General features: G+C 37.5%; 1 protein-coding gene across 5 annotated transcripts in view; it reads right to left on the bottom strand.

Annotated features, from left to right (window-relative positions):
• The window catches only part of CDK14 (cyclin dependent kinase 14), a 332,761-nt gene that overhangs the window by 9,913 nt on the left and 302,813 nt on the right, over positions 1–20,035 (bottom strand). Inside the window, exon 15 of one of the 5 annotated variants that reach the window (XM_084511413.1) lies at positions 10,279–10,579. The exons of the other annotated variants lie outside the window; for them this stretch is intronic. The gene's annotated coding sequence lies outside the window, so the exon portion shown is untranslated. Of the gene's footprint in view, positions 1–10,278; positions 10,580–20,035 lie in introns of those variants that run through there. 5 annotated transcript variants of the gene reach the window in all.

The following is a 20,035-nucleotide window of genomic DNA, read 5'->3' as shown; positions in this document are numbered from 1 at the left end:
AGACTTAAGGCTGTCATTAAAAATTTATTTAAAAGGAAAAAAAGATGACACTAGAAAACCTATGTTTTTTTACAGACTGAGAAGGGTTGGAAGAAAATATTTTCTGCCATGGGCTGATATGTGATTCCTGAACTCAAATACTTTGTAACACACAGAAAAATGGTGGATTTTCATCACGGCTAAAATAGCACTGAAATAAAATATCCTCTTTACTGAGATGTGGCTACAAAGGAATTTTCAGGAGTCTAATGAAGGTGTCAATTATTAAGTCAATTTAATTTCAGCTTGTGCCAAAGCCCATGTTGACATTGTCAGTTTACAGTGTCAATTCAAGATTTTGCTGTATCAAAAGAATTAAAGAAGCCTCAGCTAAATATGTGCAAGATACTGGCATGGCCAAATCATCAGATAACCTCCTTTACTAAACACAGTATGAATGTGACTTCCATTTTTTTTTTTATAATGACATAACAAGGAGAGAACATCTTCATCTTCCTCTCCTTATACATGTACACGTCTTTCCCAATTCACTTTACATTTATGCAGTAATGTTTAATCTTGTTGCATATTCAAATTACACCTCTGGGTTATCTTGGTAACTGTTGGCTGTTCACAGTAGTACTGTATAAGATACTTATACATTATACTAATAATTACTATCTGTCATTAAAAATAAACCACAATTGACAAATAAGGAACAAAGCATTTAGTATTTTTTCCCCATTTTCTAACTCTTTTCCCTTTCCTAGATACTTTCTACTGTGTCTCAGTTACTGCGTTGTTATTTGTATACTCTGGATCTCCCAGACTTATCTTCAGCAACAAATATTGCTCTATATTCTTCTATAGAGTGCTAATGTATGAATCAGAACACAGATTGTATATAAACACATGACTCTTTACAGAATTTGTCTTCCTGCCAAATTTTTTTTTTTCCCATATGGACTTTGTCTTTGGGCAGATCACTGCAACTGCAAGTAAAGGAATTTGTGAGGTGACCACAGGAGCACTGTCTAGTGTCAGGGAGGGTGACAGGGGATGACCCTAGAAGAGATGAGTGCTGGACGAGGACTGTAAACTAGTTAGAGAATAAAATGTTGGAGTAGAAACACAAATTTTTAAACAAAGCAATTTTATGAGCATACATGTACATACATTAAAGTAAACGACATGGCATAACCTTATTAAAGGTGAGCAGTCCATGGCTCAGTGGATAATGGGCTGGGAAGTGGGAAAAGAAGATTTTGACTTATCTACTGAATGTCACCACAAGCAAGTCACTTTATCCCTCTGTAACCTCTGTTTTGTAACCGGGGCTTTGTTTTACATTCCAGCCTCTGGGTTTAGATTGTTTCCCAAAATGAGTGCCCAATTTTGGCTAAAGCAACCAATAGTTCAAACTACATAAATACAGTTAAATTTAAAAAAAAGTGCAATTAGAACAGCTGCAAACTTTGGAGCTTGTTGAAATCCTTACTTGGCCTATCAATTCTCCAAATTGTGCCTTTATGTGCACTAAGAATCCAAAGTGAGAGTCCTGCTTCACCTAGAACTTTGTGAACAAGCATCTGACAGCCCAGTGTGGGAGGCTGATTCTGTAGAGTGAAGACTAACCCTTAAATTCTATGCTAGTTGCTAAGTAGCATATATGCATATCAATAATTGCAAACCAACCAGGCATACTTTGCACATAGAATATTAGAATTAGTTCTTTCATACTATGTCTTTCTAGGAAAAAAAGGAACACAAATTCTGATTATTACTGTAATATTTTATTAACAATATTCACTTCCAATACCATTTGGTAACTGATTGGTTTCACAGATGATTTGTAGGTATACCTTAAACTTTTGAGTGGCTGTGGTAACTTCCAAATGAGTTCTCTCCAAGTCTTTCAGCAAAAATTCTTTACTACCCTAGCTGCCCACAGCTGAATTTTTTTCTTTGAGTTGAGAACAAAGTCCACAAAGCCTTTTACAATTACCATTTGAATAAGGCTTCACATGAAAAATGGCCAGGACTGAATCTACTACATGTCTTCTAGTTTTTGAGAATAAAGCACAGCCCTCTGTGAGCGAGCTCTGGGAAAACTAATACTTCAGACGAAGATACTACAAAAATAGCAGTGTTATTGAGCTCAATATATTTTGCAAGCAAAGCCACAGAAACCTTATTAAAAACAAAAAAGAAAGCTGAGGATTTCAGTACACATCAAGACCAGAAAAATATTAGTGCTGTTTGTTTGCAAGAATATACTTCTCAAACCTGACAAACAGCCAAATACTTACAACTTCTTACACCCTAATTTTTGTTTTTCCTTCTCCAAAGGCTTCAGGATTCAGTTTGTTATTTATATTTTTAATGGCTTAAAAATTTCTCTCTTCTCAAATTCAGTCCCTGTAAAGGCATAAATTTTCACTCGTGATTACATCAGTAGAAAAACTGTAGGACGTGAGCCAAAGATTCTCTAGATTCCAATATGCAGGAAACCCAAACAAGCCCCCCACCCCTCCCCTCTCTCTCTATTTTGTGATTAATGTGATGTGTCTAAATCATTATGCTTCTCACCCTGATACTTGGGGAAAAAAAAAAGCCTGCCAAAGAACTGACTGAATGTGAACTGAAGAAATGCTTTCTTCCTGGATCTACAAAGAAAGAGCCTAACCCTACTTTTTGCTAATGTTTGACACAGTGGGATCCATATCTCAGCTGTAGCATCAGCTGAAATGCATCAGTAAATGCTGTGCCTGAATTAAATTTGTGTATAGCTTAATTAAAATAACTGACAGAAAGGAAAAAAAAAAATCTTTCAGCATGGTTTCAGAAAAAGGAAACGTTGAAAGGCAATACGCAGCCATTAACATACAGGTTACTGGATTGAATCTCTCTCTGGAGAAAAAGGAGCATCAGGAAGAACAGGTAAGAGATTTCTGAATCACAGTCTCTCACTAAACTGAACAGCCAAAGGGGCTGGAGATTCAAGCACAAGCAACCGGTTTGTCAGCTGAGCTGTTGTACCCTCCCACAATGTTTTATCTTTGGGGAAAAGTCACGAAATTTCCACTGCCCACAAACCTTGTGTCCCTGTCACTTCTCCTAATAGAACTGTCTATACATCAGACTCGGTACGCTAGATCAACTAAAGTATCGGCAGTGGGATTATTTTAAACCGAGATCTTCTCAGTGATCCAGCTTGATAGAAACTTATAAATAGTTGCACCAGCACAACTAGAGGGATTGCAAACTGGTAAGGGAGCAGGAAGGAAGGGCCTGGATAGAGCTAGGCAGAAACTTATCATGCTGTTTTTGCCTGCAAAGACAAAATCATGGAATTACATCCTTATTTTTCATTAACAGCAGTTCCCCAGTGCATTACTCATGGCAAAGCTTCACTTTCTGAAGTCTGAAGCCACCTGCCAACTCACAAATGGCTAATTATTTTCAGGTATCCAGAAACACAGCAAAATCTGCCTTAGCTGGCCACTTAGGGAAGCAGACAGAAGACTCATAATGACCTACTAATTAAAAAGGAAGAAAACTATACTCAGAATATCTGGGAATACCCTTAAGATTGCCTAATAAGGATAATCTCCTGTACTTGTTTCAAGGGAGCAGCAAACAAGAGATGGCTGAGAGCCCATGTATCCAACTGAATGTTTCTTGGATATTTTTGGTTGGTTTTTTTTTTTTTTTTTTTTTTTTTCAATAAAAATATGTTGGCCTGCCAACATATCAAGGAGATGTTAAACAGATTGTGAAGTTTCAAATCATATTTAACCAGAACTCAGAAACTTTAGATGGGACAGAAAAACTTCAGATTCTTTGTATGTTAATATCTATCTTAAAGCGAAGAAGTGCAGATCAACTTTACCCCAATCTAAATACCATGAATGAAACTGACTGACTGCCAATCTCAGGACTGTTATTTAATAGGGTCACTGTTACTTAACAGGGCTATTTATCAACTTGAACAGTTGGCCAACTCCCAGTAAAGATGTGATGACATATCAGACCATCTCCTTCCTCTCCCCGCTTCCAGAAGAAATTTATTCCTGGTTTTCTTTGTCATGGCTTTTATCCCCATGGTTGCCACAGAGCTGCCAGGTTGTACCCTGCTGGAACAGTCTACTGGAGAAAATGACATATGATAGACTAAATGCCTGCCAGATGACTCATTTGTATTCACCTTATCCCCCAAATCAAGCACTAAGTCATGTGAAGATTAAAGTACTCACATGTACTCACATGTAGGGCACTTCGTATACATGTGATTGTTAAAACTACACGTTACTTCTCAAAAGATAATTGCTCTCAGAACAAATCTACTGCTTCCAGTGCAAATCAGTGCAAAGTAGCAATGACATAGTCTTGAGACTGGTGTGGACCATTTTGCTGGTTGACTTAAAGAAGCAAAGACTCCTGGGAACATAAAGATTCTTCTGTGAGGGATCCACAACACTACAAATTACCTTAGTTCTCTCAGATAAATGCTAAACATTAAGAAAACAAAGTTTGAATGTTTATCATTACTAAAAACCATTGTAGTAGCCTGAAAGTAGCTACAGACAGTTTGGGATTAAGCTATGTTTGTTAGCTCTTCTTTGGAGAAGAGAGAATGAATGTTCAGGGAGAGAAGAAACAAGAAAGAAGGAAAAAAAATCCATTTTCACCTGTATTTTATTTTATTTTTAGTGTTTCTCCGAGAGTTTATTTCCAAAAGGAATCTACTTTTCAAACCAGCAGAGAATTTTTAATTAATCCAGAATGTGGAGTTATAACAGCCTTTGTTTTAGCTGGACACAGACATCTCTACAGTCACATTCCGGATAGCAAAGATCCTTCTAGCTGAAAGCTGCTATTTGTAAGAACCATCTGGTTATACAGTCTATTTGCTGCTGTGGATTTCAGAGACTGATCATTATGCCAAAATAGTCATGTCAATTAAAATAAAATTTTTAGGACAGTATTGCAACCCTTAAGCACACATAAAATTAAACAGAATGTAGACCTCACATGCTGAATCACAAGGCTCTTTCCCACAATTGCAGTATATTAAATTAATGTCAAGTTTAAGTAATAGATATATTTAAATTTTGGAATATGTTTCCAAATTTCCATTATGTCCAAAGCTCTTAAGCTATGCGTCCACCCACACCATGAATGTCATATGATATTACTGACAGAGAGATCAGGAAGTCTTTGGAGCTGACCTTTCCAAGCCTGAATCATTGCCCAACCCAACAGTTCTTAAGACTCAAATGGGGCACAGGAGAAAAAAACTCAGTTTAGGAAATGCTTTGGTGTCTATATGGAATATTGCTTGCCTCCATGCTCATTCCCTATTGGCTCTGCTAGTACTTACTGCAGTCCTTTCATCTATCCAACTCCCACTTGGAATTCTTGCTGAAAATCTGTGACATTAGAAACAGTTACTGGCAGCTTCAGGCCAGCTGCATTTTTCCCTGTCAATCCCATTTTTACATACAAAACCATATGGAGCACTGAAACAGAAATATTTCCACAGTGCGGTCTGGTCTCTGTGGCATTAAATGGAAAAAATGTTCCAGAATTGGCACCTCTTTAGAGCATCAACACAGCAGTGAAGATCTCCTATCTAGTGTATAAAGAGATCACAAAGCTGCATTTTCTTTCTTGCAGTTGCCACTCTGACTGCGGTAAGAGCCTTTTCCACATGTATGACTAAGACACTCAAACACAACGCATGATTTGGGAAACCCACCATGAGGTTATTTCTCACAGACACAACTTTTATAAAATGTGGAGCAACCACACCCTTTCAAAATCAGGCCTCCTTCAAATATTACAGAGGCTGTCCTCACAATCCTGATCGTTTTTTGAAAGACTTACATGTTTTGAGAAAGCAGTCTCACACACTCAAGGGGTTTCATACGTGTGGCAGAAATGGTAGATAACAAATCAGGTGTAACATACCATGCATTTTGTGGTATGCAAAAACAAGGATCATGGTCAGATGGAGTACGAAAGACTTTGTTTTCTTGTAACTGCAAGAAATACTTAAACTTTTTTTTTTTTTTCTTTTCTTTTCTTTTTTTTTTTTTTTTTCTGAAGCTCCATTATAAATGTAAGGTTTTGCATAGCTCATTTAAATAGTTTAAATGACACAAGGTTAAGAACAGGAAAGCCTTTCACCAAAGGTGGTTAGACCTTTTCAAAGATTTCATATTATTTGAAGCTTACTTTCACTGCATTCTTTTACCTTGGCTGCTTCCCAAGTGGGTATAAGTTAATTAAATAGGATTTTGACTCTCTAACCTCCCTATAAACTGCATCTTTACCTAACTCTATTTAAATAAATCAGATAAAAAAACAATCATGTAGCAGAATATGTATTTTTACAGCTGTGGAAAAAACAAACATGTCTATTAAGCTTATTAGTAAGTACTTAGTAGTCAAAGCAACAGCCAAGAATCATGGATGATTTTAATTAAAATAAATCTGGGTGGGCACATAAATTCATTTACGATGGATTTTCTCAAACTGAAACTTCTCTAGCACTACTGAATAGCACGGCGCTCCAGTAAGTCCTCATTTGTTCATGGTGACTGAAGTTCAATCTGCCTGATTAGCTTGTATTCATTTTATGAGTCATGTAAAGTATAGTTAGTCTCTATGAAAAATATCAAAGTCACGAGGCTGGAAATGGTTACAGGAAAGGGGAGAAAGAAATGGGAGAACAGATGGGCCGACAGTAACAATACAGAACGATATCCAGCATTTCTGTGACACATGCTCTGGGTCTAATTTCAAAAGAAGGTGAAATAGATGCACCAGGAGAACACTGCATTGCTCTCTATGAGCAGATACTGTGATTTCCTGTATACAATTATCCATCTTCACTTTAAAATAATAAATACAGCTTATCATCTCGGATCATTAGGCCCTTCCAAAAAAACCCACTATGGTCTTCTTTTAATTTTATCCTGAAACACACTGTAATTTAGGTATCAAAGATCATAACGGTTACATATGAATAAATTAGTAACTCGCTCACTTGTAAAACCTGAACAAAGAATTAAGCTACCTCTTTGTCTGTAAATGATGTGTTCAGGCCTCGCACAGGCAGTGACAAAGAAGCTACCACTGGGGCCTGAGAAGCGATTACATCTCTAACCCCAGCATGAACTTCATATATTGGGTTTGTCACAGAATGAAACCTATATGAAATGTAAGCCTTTATATGAATAGTGACAGAACCTAGCCACCTTACTGGTGCACGATGTTCTGATTTTGCAGCCATTAGACGATAAATACACACACATTCAAGAGCGTTTGATTTAGATCTGTCTGCAGTTGATTGATTGGGATGGATTTCTCCATTTCCTCGTATTATTTCCTAATACTTCTCTGAACTTGTCATTGCTGCAGGTAGACACCAAGAAAGTCATCTCACGTATATGACAACTATCCAAACAGTATGAGCAGAGAGGTATGCCTACAGGCAGGGAGGGAGGCCTGCCCACCATGTCAGATCCTCTGAGGTGTGACTGCTCTTCTCAGTACAACTGTTTCAGCTTTATTTTTTAAATGGCATCATGCGTCATGCTTTGTCCACCTTTGACAAACTGCATTAGACCAGGTTTGTTACCATGCACAGCTTGTGGTAACGAAGATTAATGGGAATAAATTCTTCCATTTTTCACATTGCATGTAAGTGGATCATAGGCTCTCACCAATGAGGTTTCTCTTCCCCCCCTTGAGTATCCGTAAAACAAAGGTTTCTAAAGTAAGGTCTAGTGAACAGTGATCAAAAAAAGGCACTGGAATTTCTGGAAATTATAATAAATAGTTTAAAAGAATGTCAACAGCCTGTAACTCTCACTCATCAAAACATTTTTATCCCTACAAGTAAGGGCTACAATAACGGTACTGTAAGCTCAATGAGATACAGACTCTGTGTTTTGAAAGAGCTTTGCATAGAGTTATTTTAATTATTTTCCTTATATAGTAAGTGGAGGCTGAAAAAGAGATTTTTTTAAAATAAGAAATGTTATTGTTAACTCACTAATCACAGCTGAGGGACTTAGGGGCAGTCTGGTTTCTAAAATATCTTTGAGCTTATTTTACAAAATTGACTAAGTTGGTGGTATACCTTTCACATGGATTTTAATGCAAGGCACCAAAACTTCCTTTATGCAGAAGCACAATACACAACACTGGACACTGAAATCATATCCTGGAAAATTTTAGAACACCAATATTTGAAACAGGGGATTTTTATCAATTCAAATAAGTTAATTTTTCTTTTGTAAATGTCTATTTATGAGGTGATTAAGTTTAGAGCTGATGTGTAATGTACATGCTACGTTATTTATTTTTAGAACATAAAATGCATATTACCAGTGTTTTGAGAAACTACTGACCCTTACGAGTCAAAGTGAGGGCTTGATTTCTCTCCTTTGATTCTGGAGGCCCAGAACAGATGTGGGGGTTATGAGATTCCCTATTTTGCTTCTTGACATTCAACATGCTTATGGCTTGAGACCAACGGAGTTGCTGGGGGCACTGTGGGTACCAAGATATAGTTAGAACTGCTGGTGTGGACCTCAGAAAAAAGCAGAGATGACAGCAAAGGCACCCAGCATGGCAGGACAGAGGAGAAGGACAAACTGCAGCCAAAGCCAGGCAACAGCACAGCTACAAACGATGAGGTATCACAGCAGAAGCTGCTATAATATGGAAATAGATTCTTACCCTCCAGGCCCATATGTCATCACACCAAGCTAAACTGAAGCTGCCTGCTAAAATGGGCAATTTCACATGCACTTGGCATGGTAACTGCCAACACAGGGCTTGTTTTCCACTGGTGCCACCCACTCTGCTAATCCAATTCTGCTTCCTGATTTGCTTCTAAATAATAATGAACGAAGCAGATGGGAGGGGAAAAAGTTCCCAGCAGTTAAGCCAGCATGTGAGTGAGGCTCTTTGCTTTTCACATATCTTGTGCAAACTAACTCTAAATGCAATGTCAAGTGATTAACAGTGGTTAAATGAGAAAGCCAGAATTTGTCATGTTCTCAGTCATTCAATTGTTGACCAGGACAAGCAGGCAAACAAAACAGACAGAAGGATAACATGCTGATAAAGAAAGCAGCAACTTTCATAACATTTATCTTGGACAGGGAGAGGGATGGACATCTCCTCTTCCATCATAAATCTTCCTCATCCTCACAAATACCAAGTATTTTCTGGGGAGGGTGAAGGTAGTTAAGCACTACAGCAATACAAAAAATACTTTTTTGTGTCAAACATCCAATAACCAGGACAAGCACAATTGAGAGGGATTCTGTGGTTGACTCCTTTTTGACAAGGAGAGGGGAAACAAGCTGAAGCACCAGGTCAGGGACCAGGGATGTGATGGTCAGAAAAGGAGCAGAAGACATGGAGAGGCAAAGGGCAGGCAGGCAGGAGGCTTCACGTCTTTTCAGCAGCAGCAATAGAAACTATTATTCCTGGGTCACACAACATTATATCCTGTCCAACAAACAGCAGGTAAGCTTGTTTTCACAGTGCACGGTGTTTTCTCTTGTGTCAGCCTGACACAGAGGATAATCACCTCCTACTGCTACCTACTGGCCTCACACTGTGGGTTGAAAGGTATGAATCCCATTGACAACACATCTTGACAAAGGTGAAAGAAGGCATCATTGTGATTCATTACATGTAAACTTTCTTGTTTCAATTCTTCAGTTTCCAAATGCTCAGGGAGTTAAAAATGTTTGTGCAATGCTGTATATATGCCTTCTATGTCTGCGTTATGCCTTCTTTAACTTGTGGTTATTTTCTTCCCCCATGAGGCCTTTAACGCATTCATTGCCCAAACTATATGCTGCTTTTGCAAGACAAAGAGATTTATTGAAAATTAGACCCTTGACTCCTTTATTGTGGAAGCTGGAAGGCTTCAAGTAAGTGAAGGAGACTAGAAAAAGTAAGAGTTTCATGAATGCCTAGAAAATTGCATTTGAGTCCTGCTTCTGCTAGAGCTCCTACATGATGCTAGAAAAGATATTAGAGCTCCTACTTGATGGTAAGGAAGTTATATTAACCTGTTTATTTATTATATATTTTTTTTCTAACAGAAATTAATTTGGCAATTCTCATTTTCCATATAGTACAAAATGGCTTCTGGTTTGGACTGCTGATACACTGAGCATTCACTGTTGCAACTGAGGTCACTGCAAAATGAAATCCAATCTTAACATAATAAGCAATAAAAGATGCTAGCAGTTCTGAGAAATCAGGCAGGAAAATTTGATTTATTTTTAACAATTGCCATCTTAATACCTGTACCTCAGCTCCTAGTGTGTAAAGCAGACACCTCTGTACCAACTCAGCTGTTGGAGGTACTATGAAGGTGGCTTCCTGATGCTGGGAGGAACTAAGGTATGATGCATCACAAAAAAAAAGCCTCCATGGAAATTAATGAGTCTGTATCTGGTGCAGGCTACAGATATTGTAGCCGTAATGCATAGGATCAAACAGTGAATGATGAAGATGAAGATAAACCTTAACTATCCATCTGTGTTCACAATCCATTATCCTGGAAAAAAAAAAAAGAAGTGATTTGAGGTCCCAAGAAATGACAGTATATGACACTGTAAATGAAGACTATAGATGAATGAATAAACCACATGTGGAAGAAATTAAATTTGAAACCTTATTTTTTGTATTTCCTAACTACCGTTTGAATTTGCCACTTTATTAAAAGTTCTCAAAACAGACACTTTAGGAGAAAAGAGTATTGCTAAGAACTAATGGATTGTTTATCTTCCCAGTTAGTCATAAACACAATGAAGAGATTTATAATATAAAACATAAGCCTGGCTCAAATTTACTATCAGCTTCTATTTCTTTCAACTGAAATATTTTGTCTGGTTTGATGTTGCAAGACCAGAGTAATTTAATTTGAGACAGCAGTCTTTGATAACACAGGACAACATATATTCCATTGTGTCGATTTTCTGATCTCTGTTTTTCCATCTGATGTAGCAGCTTTGGTATATGCCTTCTGAAAACTGAAAGAATTTCATGCAGGCATCTGTACTGGCCTGTTCTTTGTACTAATTAAATTAGTTTCCTGTTGAGTAAGTAAAATACTGGCAGCCAGGAACAGTTGGGGAGACAGCTCGGAGGCTTAAGCACTGAACCATGAACTTTTCTGTTTACTACAGTATTAAACAAGTAGACACTCTTGCTGACATTATGGGGAATGAAAGAGCATTCTGTTAAGATATTTGTTTCATTACTGTTCACGAACCACTGATCTTCTATAAGAGAGATTTTTAGAGATACAGTAAGTATTCCATTTGATATAGTTAAGTAAACAACTGTATTATTTGGTTTAAAACTATGCGTGTCAAAGTCAAAGCTGAATTTGAACTTCACGTCTAAGGGGGTCAAAACTCAGAAGGGAGAAATAAGCCAAACAACCACACAATGACCCAGTCTCATCGCAGGCTCCTTACTTCCATTCTAACAATCACAAAAGTGAAAATTGATACAACACACAGATCTTTGGCCCAAGTACCGCACAAGTGGTGTTGACACCTTGAAGGATTAGGGCAAGAGACATCGTGTCTCTGATCTTCTATTCTCGTGCCTTTCGGCAACTGCTGGAGAGTTAGCTGTATGTATATATATAAGGCGTAACAACAAAGCAGCACATGCAGTACATGAATGGGAGGTCTAAATATCCATCCTTAGTTCAGTCTCATTTTTCCTTCTAATGTATGAGCTCTTAAAGCATTATAAATTGTTTACATTAAAATATACATGCTTACTACACTACATACACACTGAGACTTTGTGTGCATATATTTAGCTTAAAGCTAATCTCTGAGTAAAACCCCTTTCTGAAAATAGAGATTTATAAAAAGAAACACTGATAAACCTTTAGCTATTGGGACTCTAGTGGTCACTGCAAAAACAGCACTGCAACACAAAACCTGTGTGATTTTGCTGATCACCCCATAAATCTTCCTTTGTCCCATGAGTTTAAGTTTTCAGCCAAGAAAAACAACATTCTTCATAAAATTAATGAAAACAAGCTGCTCTTTGCCTACAGAAAAAGATTTTTCTTAATTACATTTTTTGCTTTGAATCATATATCCTGTAGTTTGATTAAATCCTCTTAGAAGTCAACTAAAAATTAGAGCTTTGCAGCGTGAACCTCAAAGGTGGTGTTTACTTGGAGAATATAAACCCACTGTGCCTTTGGAAGCTGATATTTAAAGCAAGAATAAGAGCAATATCCAAGACAGTTTTTATTATTTTTATTATGTCACTGCATAAATTTATTTTCAGGGCTTAAAGTTTTCAGAGAAATATGATCAGGCCAATGTATTTATTAGAAATAAATGGGCTGTATAAATGAATGTAGATAAAGCGAGAATACTGGAATTCTAGTTAATCCCTTGAGGCAGTAAATCAGGATTTCTAAAGCACTTAATGCAAAATATCTGCATCAAGGGGTTAAATATATAAAATATGAAAAGTCAAAGACAAGAGCTAGATTAAAAGGTTATGTGGAGACGGTGCTGAAAAAAATGGAGCCTGCTGCTAAATAGATATCCAACAGACATTTATTTAGGTTCACTGGCTGCAGCAGCCGCTGGCATACTCTAAATGAACTCATACAACAAACAAAAATCAAATTCTAGCAACAGTCTTTGATCATTTTTAGTCCCAAAGCAGAAAAATTTCCTTGTGAGAACTAAGCTACATGGACTTGATTAAGCTAACACAACTAATTGCCCTAACTGAAAAATAAAAATACAAGTTGTCTATACCCTCATTGCATACATACAGTCTCAGTAGTCCAGATGAGCCTTACATTCTTCCTGGCAGACAAGACAGCAGACTGTGAGAAGACATTGTTAATTTAAATGTTAATTGAATCAGTTTCTATTTACCTGGAAATCTCCCTCCGCTCAAGGGTGAAACTAGTCCAAAGAACTAAGACTGCCAGGCCTGTATCATAGTCTGCATCACCCCAGCTCCGTTCCCTTACAGGTCTTTCCAGCTCTGAGATACAATGATGTCCACTGGCTGGAATGTGCTCATGAACCTGTTCAAGTCCATTTTTTTGATTACCAAAGTTTCCACACACGCAAAATGTTATCACCACTAAACTGCTTGTACTTCGTGTTTTTTTTTTGTTTGTTTGTTTGTTCTGTTTTGTTTTTTTTTCCTCCAACAAAATTGCAGTCTGAAGAAATTTTTTCTTTTACTTTGTCCCCCAATGCTTTCATGTAGAGATGTATTCTAAAATCTTGTTTGTAGGTACTACTAAAGAAGCTCTAACTAAAAAAAAATACAAAACTCCACAAATACGATAGCTAACAAAAAAAAAAAAAACATTCCTCATACAAAAAGCATCTTCCCTTCGATTCTCTGTACCGTAGATGTATTTCTTACACAACTGCAACCACCACACATCACCAGTAAGAGTTGGCTCTGAGCTCAGGGGTGCTCATTTTTGTAAGCTATAAAGGAATAAGGCATACCTTGATATACATATTCCTGTTTTTATGCACATGCTTAAAACTGAACTTCATTTTTGTACTACCATACGAAGACTGTAGCCATGACCTTTGAAGGCACTCCATGCAAAGAGACCGGTAGCCACACAGAGCTTGTTTGAAGTCAATGTGGTTTTCCCGGTGGGAGACAGGAAGAGACAGGAATTACTGAGTTAAATTTGTGTATTAGTATTTTCAACATAAATTAAATACTTGCAGCTAAAGCAATAAATACCGACATCCTACTACACATTGATACCTTTTAGATCTTTGGGAAGGCAAGTGACCTTGGTCCTGCCTCTGTCAGTCTAAACTTTAAATTTTTAATTTTTTAAGGAAATTTAGTCCAGCTTGAGAGAAGAATTCCTGTTCCCCACACTGGCACATCCAGAAACTTCATTTGCTTCAGTAGGTCTTAATCACATCCCTAAAGCTAAATATTTGTTCAGCTACATTCCTAAATTGAGGTTTGTATGAACAGGAGATGAAAAGAGATTTTTCTTTGTATGACAAATTACAGTGCTCATCACTTTTGTTCAACAAGGTCATATCAAATAACATTTCACAAACCAAGGAATATCTTTAAATTACTGTGAAGAGATGCAGAGGATTAGATGCTGCACACATCTTTTCCTGTTTGGGACAAGACTGACAAAATCCACCAAAACCCTGAACATAGGAAATATGCACTTTTTAAACCTTTTTGCCTAAAACTGATAGTATAGAAGTTAGTTTCAAACACCAAATTTTTGTTACTCTTGCCACCTCTTTGCTTTTTACTTACTGTTAAAGATGTACATCTATATTATGCCCAACATAAAGTTGTTCAAATGGACATTAACATGAACTTCTACTTTAACTCTTGAAAGCTTTGGTACCCTGAAAATGCCTCTTAAGCATGCTCTTACATCTTGTTTTATCTAATGTCACTATACTAGATGTTGTCAGATGTTGTCCACCTGAGCAAGCTTTAGGGCATTTTCTCACCTGTTATTTGGCCTCCTGATTATCACTCACGCATAGGAAGAAAACACCAAAATATGCCCAGGGAATGGTTGAGTCTCAAAGCTACTATTTTAAGTGAAGATATTGATAAAAATAGCTAAACACATCAAAGGTGTGTGAACTGTGAATCACACTCATATGCATACATTTTATTTGTGAGAAGAGGCTATTATGATTATCATATGGATGTCAAAGCTGATTGTAAAATAGTAGTCTTTTGACAACCCAGTTTTACAGTAAATTAAGACATCAGGCAAACACTTGAGAATTCAAGCAAATCTTGAAAAAAATGGCACTTTAATCGCTATTTTTATTCATTTCATAAACCCAATACGTTTACTCCCAAGAGTCTGCATTGGTGTGGGAATATACAAGGAACATGCCAGCACAGCATTGCTAATTCATTTGTATTTGACCTCTGAGGAACAGTTTGTGTCATTGTGGAGCAAAAGCGCTGGTAAAACATTTGTCTAGATAAAAGACCTCAAGCAGTTAACCTGCTCAGCAGAGGCAACACAACCAGGCACCAGGATAATGACCCCTACCCAAATGTGGAAGGTACCTCAGTGTAATACCATGACAGCAAGACAAAAGATGATGGTAGCTCAGCAGGAAAACTGTAGCAATGATATAACTCTCGGTACTGTATGTGAATGAAATGCCTTAACAAGTACAATAGCAATCCGTCTTTACCTAACAATGATTTAAAGTTTTGGCATTTAAAAAAGACAACAAACCACCGTATCCTTCAATTGTATTGTAAGCTCCCGCTTTCATCCCATTTTACTTTTTCCTAAATAAAAATCCTGGTAAGAGTAAATCTACTGTGTGGATAAAAGTTACAATTCAGATCAAACCATCTTCTCCCATCTGATATATGAACTACTGGCTGGCTGTTTGTCTGCCTTTGGTTATGACACTATTCTTTAACACAGACTAGAAGAACCTGATGAGCCTTGTTCAGCGAGTCAAACCTGTCCTAACAGACAGATTAACTAATTTCTTATGCAGATTATTTATGCTCAGGATGCCTTTCATTGTTTACACTGAACTCTTCTTTCTTTTTTTAAAGGGAGATACTGTGTCACATACACATTATTTTTACCATGCAGAATGCCTCAAATACTTCCCTACCACTCTTTTAGCGCCACACAAAAAATTCTGGGTTTAAACTATTTATTTTTAAAGTAATAGCATGATAGGACCTGCATGTTTATCTAAAGATCTTTACTTTATGAGAGAGATTTTAGTCTGTGAGGTTTCCTCTACACATGGTAGGCAGCTGTCAGAAGCAGTGAGCAGGGCGAGGGGTCACCGCAGCTGCTCTGCTAAATCACAGGGTTCCATCAACATCGCAGAAATCCTGCAGAGTGGGAGCTGGGAGACCATGGATTAGAGTACATTGGAGTGTGTATATAAGGTCACATCATGTCTATCAAAGTGATATCAAACTGGTACGCCATACAATACATTTTACTGTGTTCTCTGTTCAAAGAAAATAAAAGGAAACTGGACATGTGTGTAGCAGACCACAGTTTAACACAAAATTTCACATTGTCCTTTCAAGTGGATTTACTAAATTTGCAAAGATGTGTTGAATATGTACATTTATATATATATATATATATACACACAGTAGTGATGTGTTGACGGAGAACTACTTTTCATAAACTATTCAGGTTAAACATGAATGAGATCAAAATAATTTTTATTAATTACATAGTAGAAGAGACTATTAAGAGAAATCAGATAACGTTCCCTGAATGCTATACACTAGGATACATAAACATCTGTCATTGTACACATATGTCAATAGTTTCCCATAAAATGCTTATTAGCTTGAAACTTCACTTTTGTAAGTAGCTTTATCTTCTCAAGATAACCCTCAGATTCAGATAGATAGGTAGCAAACACATAGTTCTGATGCATGGGTAGACACAAGTCAGCCTCAAACCAGCCTGTTTCAGAGGACGGCTATAGGACATGGCATGCTATATCTGTTATGTTGTAGATAATCCACAGAGTACGGGTGTTTGTAATTCTCATTGTTAGGGTGTTTCAACCAAATGCACAAAACCATGTTCTCCGATCAAAAAACAAATGGTACAGCGCCAACATCTTGTATGCAGAGAAGGAAATGGGTAGGGCAACACAGAATTTATTTTGGCTGAAGTGTTGAACAAATGAGATGACTAGACAGTAGACAATGTCTTGTACTCCTGGCAATCTTGAGCAAGCTGAAAGCTGGTGGAAGTATTCAGACAAGAAGGTTTTATCAAACCACATCTGTCTGCAAAGTTAAAAAGTTGATGACATTATAACAATTTAATGCCATTTCAAAATAGTTTCCACAAATTTACAATTACTGGTAATCACTTTCAGCAACAGAAAATACGAAAATAGGTGCAAAGATGAAAACACTATGAAAGCATCCTGATTACCAACTGTTCAGTTGTGAAGTATGAACTGCTGAAAGAATCCAAATCATATGATTTAGAAGAAAGTCTCTCAAATATCTGAACCAACAGATACTTTTTCTATAAAAAACTTCTCAATTTTTACTATTTAATCTCTTTCTGTGAAGTACTCATCATGGGCATGTGGACCACTTCAAGATTTGCTGACCTTGGCAAAGTTTGCAAAGTTCTCAAAAAAAAAAAAAAAAAAAAAAAAGTTACCACCTTAAGCAGAAGTAAATTACAAAATTACAAACCTCCTGTTCTCTTTACCATAAATACCAACACCCACTTGCATAGTAAACCCTTTAATCTCTTCGTCACAAAACCCTTCATGCCTGGCATTCAGTCACACATGCATTTGCAGTTATTTTTCACAGCAGATTATCATCCTGCTCTCGCCCCTTCATTGCTCAACCTCCCCGGACAAACACATCCTCACTTCACTGACACATACCCACCTCCACCTCATCTCTACCCACACTGAAGCCCTGTCTTCTTAACCACTGGCCCAAATACAAATGGGGCACTGCGAGATTTGTTCTCAGCCACCAGACTCAGACTGAAGGGCTTGTCTATCTTTGGACTTCTCCAGTTTTGTTTTATTTGAAGCAGGATGCTCTGATTCTAGACTCTTTTTTTTTTATTGGGAGAGTCTTACCCTTACACTGGACAAGCACGAGTTGGCATGATTACATTGAAAAATAAATGTGGACAAACACTCCTGGCAGTGCCAAGACCTTTCCTCAGCTCTGCCACTGTTGACCAGGGTATGGCCTCCCACCTCTACAACTTTTTACACGGCTCACTGCTTTATAAGCACTGACCTTGTTGGAAGGATTCCAACAAAGGGTAAAACCAATACACCCAATGCCGTAAGTGACATTCTTACTACCAAAAAGAAGTGCTGCATCTCTCAGTCTACTTGCCAAATATACTTAAATGCTTTACAAGTGTTTTCTCAATCTTAAGTGAATCTTCTTCACAGATGTCTAAATAAATGAAAAGGATTAAGGACAGTTGGTGGCAGATATGAGAGAAAGTGCAAAGTTTCCCACAGCTTTCAGCCCTGTGACTACTCTACTAAGACATGCTCTTTCAAAATGGAGGAGCAATGAGTTGTAAACAAACATATCTGAAAAATATTTTTGCACCAAAATTATGAGAAATTTTGTCATCAATTTCACCTTGAAATCTTTCCTGCATCCTCTAGTGCAAAGCCACAATTCAGTACATATTTTTTTCCCACCACTTCCTTCTTCCAGCATAATTCACGGGCTAGAGATCAATTTCCTACAGCCTGAACAGCACAGTGGGAGATGAGAAGTCACATGGAGACAGCACAGAGCTTGTGTACCTGAACCCCCAGCTTCCACAACCAGTTCTGTGCCAGTTCTGGGCCTACAACTGATAACTATTTCCCTTTTTTTTTCCATGGGGTGTAGCAATTTTTCCACTGGGTAGATCGGCCAGCTGCATAATCAATACATGCAAACCAAAAGGCCCTGAGAGTCATCCCATAAGCATGATAATTACATCTGAAATACTGTAATTAAGAGCAGGCACCACTACGAGTTCCACAGAACCAGCCACCGAAGGGATGATTCAGAGCACAGCCCTCAGCTTGGCTCCCAGCGTTGGCTGCAGCCCTGGACTGGGATACACACTTGCGTTGAGCTCAACACATGTTGAAAACTGAACCAGGGAGCTGGACAAGCTGCACGTTTGCTCAGCAGGTTGCCCTCACTGTGTGTCACTGCAGGCTGGTGGTGCGGTGAGTTTGCATTAGTTAGTCATGGAGTACACGATTCAGAAAGCTTCACTGTCCCATGCTATCAAGCTTTTATAAGTCACAGCAAATCAACCAAATGATTCAAAGATCAGCTGCCAAAGTGTGCTCTAAATGAAGAAGTCTGTAATTAGCATCAGAAATCTACTATTAAGAACTTTCCAATAATTCTATATTAAAAATGTCCTGGTTATAATTATTATGTTAGGCTGGTAACATAATTGTGTATGTAATTATTAACCATATTAGAGGAGTAGGGCAAACAGTAGCTAGCTTAGAGTAGTCAGCTCACAATTAGCTCATAATGATTTCATTATTTGGCACATTGTTTTCTTACACAAAGCTCTTATGATTTCATTTCTGAAATTACAGAGAGAATTGCTGATTGAGAATCTCTGCATGAGCCTGGAATTTATGCACTTGTTTCATTGCAAAATAAATAAAACTAAATTGTGTACTTATGCACATATAGGCCAGGCCCACTGAGATCTTCAGGACAAAGATATTCAGGCTTTCAAAACAGAGATACAGCCACTAACAAAATAATCTCTACCTGCAAAACAGTCTTGCCTTCCCTTTACAATATATGTAATAAATTAGGAATGCAGCAAAATATTTTGACAGCAATCCTCACCTTTGTAATAGATTTTCTAAATTCTTTATGGCACTTTATTTTATTATTATTAATTATTAATATTACTATTATTATTATTGTTACAAAACAAATAGCTGTACTTTTGGAAAACATTCCAAATGTTTTGATTACACAAGGAGAAAAGCAAAACCTTTTAGCAGTATCTTTAGAAAGGTATAAAATAATACTTGCACACATTTAGATTTTTTTCAGGAACATCCTTACACTTTGCTAAATAACAACAAAGAACCACACTCTTTCCCCCCCCCCCTTTTTTTTCCTTTGCATTTTCTTCAATGGTTCCTCACTGTTTTCTCTATCTGCTCTTCTAATTTGGCAAGAGCTACTGCAGCATGTCTGGGAGAGTCAGTAAGGAAAAGGAAGTCCTGCAGTGACAGAGCTTCTCTGCATTCTGACAGTGCAAGACGCAGGCTCTAAGTAATTCAGTTTGGGACCAGAAATGGCAATTCTATGTATGTAAAAATACCTCAGCTCTGAGGTCAAATGGTTCACATTCCTAAGAACTTGCAACGAGATCTCTGTTGCAACTGCTAAGTGGAATTTCCACATTTTGAAATGAGTTCATCACTTG

The sequence above is a fragment of the Aythya ferina genome, assembly GCF_964211825.1.
Source record: "Aythya ferina genome assembly, chromosome: 2".
In the NCBI taxonomy this organism is placed as follows: Eukaryota; Metazoa; Chordata; class Aves; order Anseriformes; family Anatidae; genus Aythya; species Aythya ferina.
This window is presented reverse-complemented; position numbering and strand designations above follow the sequence as displayed.